The following is an 8,367-nucleotide window of genomic DNA, read 5'->3' as shown; positions in this document are numbered from 1 at the left end:
CTGGGCTGATTTGCATAACCACTTCTGCCCTGTGATGAGCTGTAATTATAAGTTACTGATGAACAAACAACAAATAAAACTAATAGAGACAAAGCTGAGGGAACAGAGGGATAAGCCGGTGTAATTATAATGCACCTGTGTCTGTCTCCCTAATCTAAATGAATCCAGTACTGAGGGCTGATATATATCACAGGGAGCAGCTAATACAGATGCCCAGATGATCCTCAGTGGTCTGGGGTTCAGGCTTCAAACCTGTAGCTGTCTAGGGACAGAGTGGTTCAATTCCACCTTCTGGGCGTGGGTTTAAGCCACTTGTTTTATTAGTGAGCATTAGAAGAGAGGCATGCTGGGAGCACCAGGAGAGAGAGAGGCATGCTGGGATTTATTAGTGTATAATCTGACTATATAGAATAACAGGACCGGTGAGACTAGGACGTTCTTTAGTGAACCGAGACCCTACAGGCACTAAATAGAGAATATTTACCATCTCCCCTAGGTGCTGTTGCTTACTCTTTGAATACAAATAAATACTCAGTTTAGATTCATTAATACAACAAAGAGCTCATCAGTAAAACCTAATGATTACTGGAGATGATTACATGATGAGGCAGCTCTCTGCTTATTAGTGAATCTGGCCCCTCAGATAACACAGGAATAGGGAGATTTATGTAGTAACAGCACTTCTGCTCAGTACCTACACGTGCACTATACACTGGGGAATCCTCTCTGGAAAGAAATAAAACGCAGACACATATTATGTTTATTTATTGCTCACATATTGTGTGTTTAAGTATCACATTTATTTGTGCATTATCACTAGTGTGTGAATATGATGAGTACTTGTGTATGTGCAAGTACCTGTGTATTATCACTAGTGTGTGAGTATGATGAGTACTTGCGTATGTGCATGTACCTGGGTATTATTACTAGTGTGTGAGTGTGATTAGTACTTGTGTATGTGCATGTACCTGGGTATTATCACTAGTGTGTGAGTATAATGAGTACTTGTGTATATGCATGTACCTGTTTATTATCACTAGTGTGTGAGTGTGATGAATACTTGTGTATGAGCATGTACCTGTGTATTATCAGTAGTGTGTGAGTGTGATGAGTACTTGTGTATGTGCATGTACCTGTGTATTATCAGTAGTGTGTGAGTTTGATTAGTACTTGTGTATGTGCATGTACCTGTGTATTATCACTAGTGTGTGAGTATGATGAGTACTTGTGTATGTGCATGTACCTGGGTATTATCACTAGTGTGTGAGTATGATGAGTACTTGTGTATGAGCATTTACCTGTGTATTATCACTAGTGTGTGACTCGTATGATGAGTACTTGTGTATGCGCATGTACCTGTGTATTATTAGTAGTGTGTGAGTGTGATGAGTACTTGTGTATTTGCATGTACCTGTTTATTATCACTAGTGTGTGAGTGTGATGAGTACTTGTGTATGAGCATGTACCTGTGTATTATCACTAGTGTGTGAGTAGGATGAATACTTATGCATGAGCATGTACCTGTGTATTATCACTAGTGTGTGACTCGTATGATGAGTACTTGTGTATGTGCATGTACCTGTGTATTATCACTAGTGTGTGAGTATGATGAATACTTGCATATGTGCATGTACCTGTGTATTATCACTAGTGTGTGAGTATGATGAGTACTTGTGTATGTGCATGTACCTGTGTATTATCACTAGTGCGTGTGTATGATGAATACTTGTGTATGTGCTTGTACCTGTGTATTATCAGTAGTGTGTGAGTATGATGAATACTTGTGTATGTGCATGTACCTGTGTATTATCACTAGTGTGTGAGTGTGATGAATACTTGTGTATGTGTATGGACCTGTGTATTATCACTAGTGTGTGAGTATGATGAATACTTGTGTATGTGCATGTAACTGTGTATTATCACTAGTGTGTGAGTATAATGAATACTTGTGTATGTGCTTGTACCTTTGTATTATCAGTAGTGTGTGATTGTGATGAGTACTAGTGTATGTGCATGCACCTGGGTATTATCACTAGAGTGTGAATATGATGAGTACTTGTGTATGTGCATGTACCTGTGTATTATCACTAGTGTGTGAGTATGATGAGTACTTGTGTATGGGCATGTACCTGTGTATTATCACTAGTGTGTGACTCGTATGATGAATACTTGCGTATGTGCATGTAACTGTGTATTATCACTAGTGTGTGAGTATGATGAGTACTTGTGTTTGTGCATGTACCTGGGTATTATCACTAGTGTGTGAGTATGATGAATACTTGTGTATGAGCATTTAACTGTGTATTATCACTAGTGTGTGAGTGTGATTAGTACTTGTGTATGAGCATGTACCTGTGTATTATCACTAGTTTGTGACTTGTATGATGAATACTTGCATATGTGCATGTACCTGGGTATTATCACTAGTGTATGAGTATGATGAATACTTGTGTATGTGCATGTAACTGTGTATTATCACTAGTGTGTGAGTATGAGTGCTTGTGTATGAGCATGTACCTGTGTATTATCACTAGTGTGTGAGTATGATGAGTACTTGTGTATGTGCATGTAACTGTGTATTATCACTAGTGTGTGAGTATGATGAGTGCTTGTGTATGTGCATGTACCTGTGCATTATCACTAGTGTGTGAGTATGATGAGTACTTGCCTATGTGCATGTACCTGTGTATTATCACTAGTGTGTGACTCGTATGATGAATACTTGCATATGTGCATGTACCTGGGTATTATCACTAGTGTGTGAGTATGATGAGTACTTGTGTATGTGCATGTACCTGGGTATTATCACTAGTGTGTGAGTATGATGAATACTTGTGTATGAGCATGTAACTGTGTATTATCACTAGTGTGTGAGTGTGATTAGTACTTGTGTATGAGCATGTACCTGTGTATTATCACTAGTGTGTTTTTCCTAATCTGAGTCCTGGCTATAAAGGAGCCTGCAACATTCAATACCTTGCTTGGTATTGAAGTTGCATGCTTCCCTGCTTAGCCGCTCTCACTGAGGACTCTGACTCTCTGCCTATTCGGCTGAACTTCACTACACACGCTGATTGCGTGTCATTCCCTCAACTTCCGGTTTCACGGACCACCACACTTCCGGTTTTCACGGAACAGAACGCTGCAGCTCTGTAAGCAGCTCTCCCCTCAATCTGTTCTGCCGGTTTGCTTAATTCAAACACTGAACCACCATTGCTCTAATCTATTCTCCCTCCGGAGGTGAGTCTTTGCTGGACATTATTTCTTCTGTATTTTTGTCACAAAACCGTTATTTGCTACCATATTATTTCTCTTGTTAAGTGTATCCAGTCCACGGATCATCCATTACTTGTGGGATATTCTCCTTCCCAACAGGAAGTTTCAAGAGGATCACCCACAGCAGAGCTGCTATATAGCTCCTCCCCTCACTGCCATATCCAGTCATTCTCTTGCAACTCTCAACTAAGATGGAGGTCGTAAGAGGACTGTGGTGTTTTATACTTAGTTTATTTCTTCAATCAAAAGTGTATTATCACTGGTGTGTGAGTGTGATGAGTATTTGTGTATGAGCATGTACCTGTGTATTATCACTAGTATGTGAGTGTGATGAGTACTTGTGTATGTGCATAAATCTGTGTATTATCACTAGTATGTGAGTGTGATGAGTACTTCTGTATGTGCATGTACCTGTGTATTATCACTAGTTTATTTCTTCAATGAAAAGTTTGTTATTTTTAAATGGTACCGGAGTGTACTGTTTATCTCAGGCAGTATTTAGAAGAAGAATCTGCCTGCGTTTTCTATGATCTTAGCAGAAGTAACTAAGATCCTTTGCTGTTCTCACATATTCTGAGGAGTGAGGTAACTTCAGAGGGGGAATAGCGTGCAGGTTTTCCTGTAATAAGGTATGTGCAGTTAAAATATTTTTCTAGGGATGGAATTTGCTAGAAAATGCTGCTGATACCGAAGTAATGTAAGTAAAGCCTTAAATGCAGTGATAGCGACTGGTATCAGGCTTATTAATAGAGATACATACTCTTATAAAAGTGCAATATAAAACGTTTGCTGGCATGTTTAATCGTTTTTTACATATGTTTGGTGATAAAACTTATTGGGGCCTAGTTTTTTCCACATGGCTGGCTTGAATTTTGCATAGAAACAGTTCCCTGAGGCTTCCCACTGTTGTAATATGAGTGGGAGGGGCCTATTTTGGCGTTTTTTTGCACAGCAAAAATTACAGACACAGACATCCAGCTTCTTCCTGCATGTTCCAAGACTTCTCTGAAGGGCTCAAAAGGTTTCAAAAGTCGTATTGAGGGAGGTAAAAAGCCACAGCAGAGTTGTGGCAGTTGTTGTGACTGTTTAAAAAACGTTTTTGTCATTTGTTATTCCGTTTTTGGTATTAAGGGGTTAATCATCCATTTGCAAGTGGGTGCAATGCTCTGCTAACTTATTACATACACTGTAAAAATTTTGTTAGTGTAACTGCATTTTTTCACTGTTATTTCAAAAATTTGGGAAAATTTGTGTTTCTTAAAGGCGCAGTAACGTTTTTTTATATTGCTTGTAAACTTGTTTTAAAGTGTTTTCCAAGCTTGCTAGTCTCATTGCTAGCCTGTTTAAACATGTCTGACACAGAGAAACCTACTTGTTCATTATGTTTGAAAGCCATGGTGGAGCCCCATAGGAGAATGTGTACTAAATGTATTGATTTCACCTTAAACAGTAAAGATCAGTCTTTATCTATAAAAGAATTATCACCAGAGGGTTCTGTCGAGGGGGAAGTTATGCCGACTAACTCTCCCCACGTGTCAGACCCTTCGCCTCCCGCTCAGGGGATGCACGCTAATATGGCACCAATTACATCAGGGACGCCCATTGCGATTACCTTGCAGGACATGGCTGCAATCATGAATAATACCCTGTCAGAGGTATTATCTAGATTGCCTGAATTAAGAGGCAAGCGCGATTGCTCTGGGGTTAGGAGAGATACAGAGCGCGCAAATGCTGTTAGAGCCATGTCTGATACTGCGTCACAGTATGCAGAACATGAGGACGGAGAGCTTCAGTCTGTGGGTGACATCTCTGACTCGGGGAAACCTGATTCAGAGATTTCTAATTTTAAAATTAAGCTTGAGAACCTCCGTGTATTGCTTGGGGAGGTATTAGCTGCTCTGAATGACTGTAACACAGTTGCAATTCCAGAGAAATTGTGTAGGCTGTATAGATACTATGCGGTGCCGGTGTGTACTGACGTTTTTCCTATACCTAAAAGGCTTACAGAAATTATTAGCAAGGAGTGGGATAGACCCGGTGTGCCCTTTTCCCCACCTCCTATATTTAGAAAAATGTTTCCAATAGACGCCACTACACGGGACTTATGGCAGATGGTCCCTAAGGTGGAGGGAGAAGTTTCTACTTTAGCAAAGCGTACCACTATCCCGGTTGAGGACAGTTGTGCTTTTTCAGATCCAATGGATAAAAAATTGGAGGGTTACCTTAAGAAAATGTTTATTCAACAAGGTTGTATTTTACAGCCCCTTGCATGCATTGCGCCTGTCACTGCTGCGGCGGCATTCTGGTTTGAGGCCCTGGAAGAGGCCATCCAGACAGCTCCATTGAATGAAATTATTGACAAGCTTAGAACGCTTAAGCTAGCTAACTCATTTGTTTCTGATGCCATTGTTCATTTGACTAAACTAACGGCTAAGAATTCCGGATTCGCCATCCAGGCACGTAGGGCGCTATGGCTTAAATCCTGGTCAGCTGACGTGACTTCAAAGTCTAAATTACTCAACATTCCTTTCAAGGGGCAGACCTTATTCGGGCCTGGCTTGAAGGAAATTATTGCTGACATTACTGGAGGCAAGGGTCATACCCTTCCTCAGGACAGGGCCAAATCAAAGGCCAAACAGTCTAATTTTCGTGCCTTTCGAAATTTCAAGGCAGGAGCAGCATCAACTTCCTCCGCTTCAAAACAAGAGGGAACTGTTGCTCATTCCAGACAGGCTTAGAAACCTAACCAGTCCTGGAACAAGGGCAAGCAGGCCAGAAAGCCTGCTGCTGCCCCCAAGACAGCATGAAGGAACGGCCCCCTATCCGGAAACGGATCTAGTGGGGGGCAGACTTTCTCTCTTCGCCCAGGCGTGGGCAAGAGATGTTCAGGATCCCTGGGCGTTGGAGATCATATCTCAGGGATATCTTCTGGACTTCAAAGCTTCTCCTCCACAAGGGAGATTTCATCTTTCAAGGTTATCAGCAAACCAGATAAAGAAAGAGGCATTCCTAAGCTATGTGCAAGACCTCCTAGTAATGGGAGTGATCCATCCAGTTCCGCGGACGGAACAAGGACAGGGATTTTATTCAAATCTGTTTGTGGTTCCCAAGAAAGAGAGAACCTTCAGACCAATCTTGGATCTAAAGATCTTAAACAAATTCCTCAGAGTTCCATCATTCAAAATGGAAACTATTCGGACCATCCTACCCATGATCCAAGAGGGTCAGTACATGACCACAGTGGACTTAAAGGATGCCTACCTTCACATACCGATTCACAAAGATCATCATCGGTTCCTAAGGTTTGCCTTTCTAGACAGGCATTACCAATTTGTAGCTCTTCCCTTCGGGTTGGCCACTGCCCCGAGAATTTTTACAAAGGTTCTGGGCTCACTTCTGGCGGTTCTAAGACCGCGAGGCATAGCGGTGGCTCCGTATCTAGACGACATCCTGATACAGGCATCAAGCTTTCAAATTGCCAAGTCTCATACAGAGATAGTTCTGGCATTTCTGAGGTTGCATGGGTGGAAAGTGAACGTGGAAAAGAGTTCTCTATCACCACTCACAAGAGTCTCCTTCCTAGGGACTCTTATAGATTCTGTAGAGATGAAAATTTACCTGATGGAGTCAAGGTTATCAAAACTTCTAAATGCTTGCTGTGTCCTTCATTCCATTCCACGCCCGTCAGTGGCTCAGTGCATGGAATTAATCGGCTTAATGGTAGCGGCAATGGACATAGTGCCATTTGCGCTCCTGCATCTCAGACCGCTGCAATTATGCATGCTAAGTCAGTGGAATGGGGATTACTCAGATTTGTCATCTCTACTAAATCTGGATCAAGAGACCAGAGATTCTCTTCTCTGGTGGCTTTCTCGGGTCCATCTGTCCAAGGGTATGGCCTTTCGCAGGCCAGATTGGACGATTGTAACAACAAATGCCAGCCTTCTAGGTTGGGGCGCAGTCTGGAACTCCCTGAAGGCTCAGGGATCGTGGACTCAGGAGGAGAAACTCCTCCCAATAAATATTCTGGAGTTAGGAGCAATATTCAAGGCTCTTCTATCTTGGCCTCAGTTAGCAACACTGAGGTTCATCAGATTTCAGTCGGACAACATCACGACTGTGGCTTACATCAACCATTAAGGGGGAACCAGGAGTTCCCTAGCGATGTTAGAAGTCTCAAAGATAATTCGCTGGGCAGAGTCTCACTCTTGCCACCTGTCAGCGATCCACATCCCAGGCGTAGAGAACTGGGAGGCGGATTTTCTAAGTCGTCAGACTTTTTATCCGGGGGAGTGGGAACTCCATCCGGAGGTGTTTGCTCAACTGGTCCATCGTTGGGGCAAACCAGAACTGGATCTCATGGCGTCTCGCCAGAACGCCATGCTTCCTTGTTACGGATCCAGGTCCAGGGACCCGGGAGCAACGCTGATAGATGCTCTAGCAGCTCCTTGGTTCTTCAACCTGGCCTATGTGTTTCCACCGTTTCCTCTGCTCCCTCGACTGATTGCCAAAATCAAACAGGAGAGAGCATGGGTGATTCTGATAGCGCCTGCGTGGCCACGCAGGACCTGGTATGCAGACCTAGTGGACATGTCATCTCTTCCACCATGGACTCTGCCTCTGAGGCAGGACCTTCTAATACAAGGTCCTTTCAATCATCCAAATCTAATTTCTCTGAGACTGACTGCATGGAGATTGAACGCTTGATTCTATCAAGGCGTTGCTTCTCCGAGTCAGTCATTGATACCTTAATACAGGCTCGGAAGCCTGTCACCAGGAAAATCTACCATAAGATATGGCGTAAATATCTTTATTGGTGTGAATCCAAGAGTTACTCATGGAGTAAGGTTAGGATTCCTAGGATATTGTCCTTTCTCCAAGAGGGTTTGGACAAAGGCTTATCAGCCAGTTCTTTAAAAGGACAGATCTCTGCTCTGTCTATTCTTTTGCACAAGCGTCTGGCAGAAGTTCCAGACGTCCAGGCATTTTGCCAGGCTTTGGTTAGGATTAAGCCTGTGTTTAAAACTGTTGCTCCCCCCGTGGAGCTTAAACTTGGTTCTTAAAGTTCTTCAGGGAGTTCCGTTTGAACCC

At 42.6% G+C, this 8,367-nt stretch overlaps 1 non-coding gene across 1 annotated transcript; it reads left to right on the top strand.

The window, feature by feature from the left end:
- Positions 1-211: 211 nt before the first annotated feature.
- Positions 212-298, top strand: TRNASTOP-UCA (transfer RNA opal suppressor (anticodon UCA)). The gene has a single exon. It is a non-coding gene; the product is annotated as a tRNA-Sec (tRNA).
- The last annotated feature ends 8,069 nt before the right edge of the window (positions 299-8,367 follow it).

This window comes from Bombina bombina, chromosome 7 (assembly GCF_027579735.1).
Source record: "Bombina bombina isolate aBomBom1 chromosome 7, aBomBom1.pri, whole genome shotgun sequence".
In the NCBI taxonomy this organism is placed as follows: Eukaryota; Metazoa; Chordata; class Amphibia; order Anura; family Bombinatoridae; genus Bombina; species Bombina bombina.
Note: the sequence above shows the minus strand (reverse complement) of the source record. Positions and strands in the feature narration are given on the sequence as shown.